The following is a 229-nucleotide window of genomic DNA, read 5'->3' as shown; positions in this document are numbered from 1 at the left end:
CTTTGAGTCCAGGAACGCAGATTTTTTTTGTTCTTCAGGTCTGAGCTGTTTGTTGTTAATGGTGACATTATTATTATTATTGAGTAGCAGTCGTTTTTAGATTTAAGTCCGGTTAGTTATTCTGATCACCACCACATTTCCACTTTATTAATGAACAATTCTAATGTGATTATTTATATTTGTCTCAGCTCTTTCAAGTGTACATTCCTGGGTACAATAAACAATTCGT

Source organism: Hoplias malabaricus, chromosome Y (genome assembly GCF_029633855.1).
Source record: "Hoplias malabaricus isolate fHopMal1 chromosome Y, fHopMal1.hap1, whole genome shotgun sequence".
Lineage (NCBI taxonomy): Eukaryota > Metazoa > Chordata > Actinopteri > Characiformes > Erythrinidae > Hoplias > Hoplias malabaricus.
The sequence above is the reverse complement of the archived record's forward strand: the minus strand, read 5'-3'. Positions refer to the sequence as shown.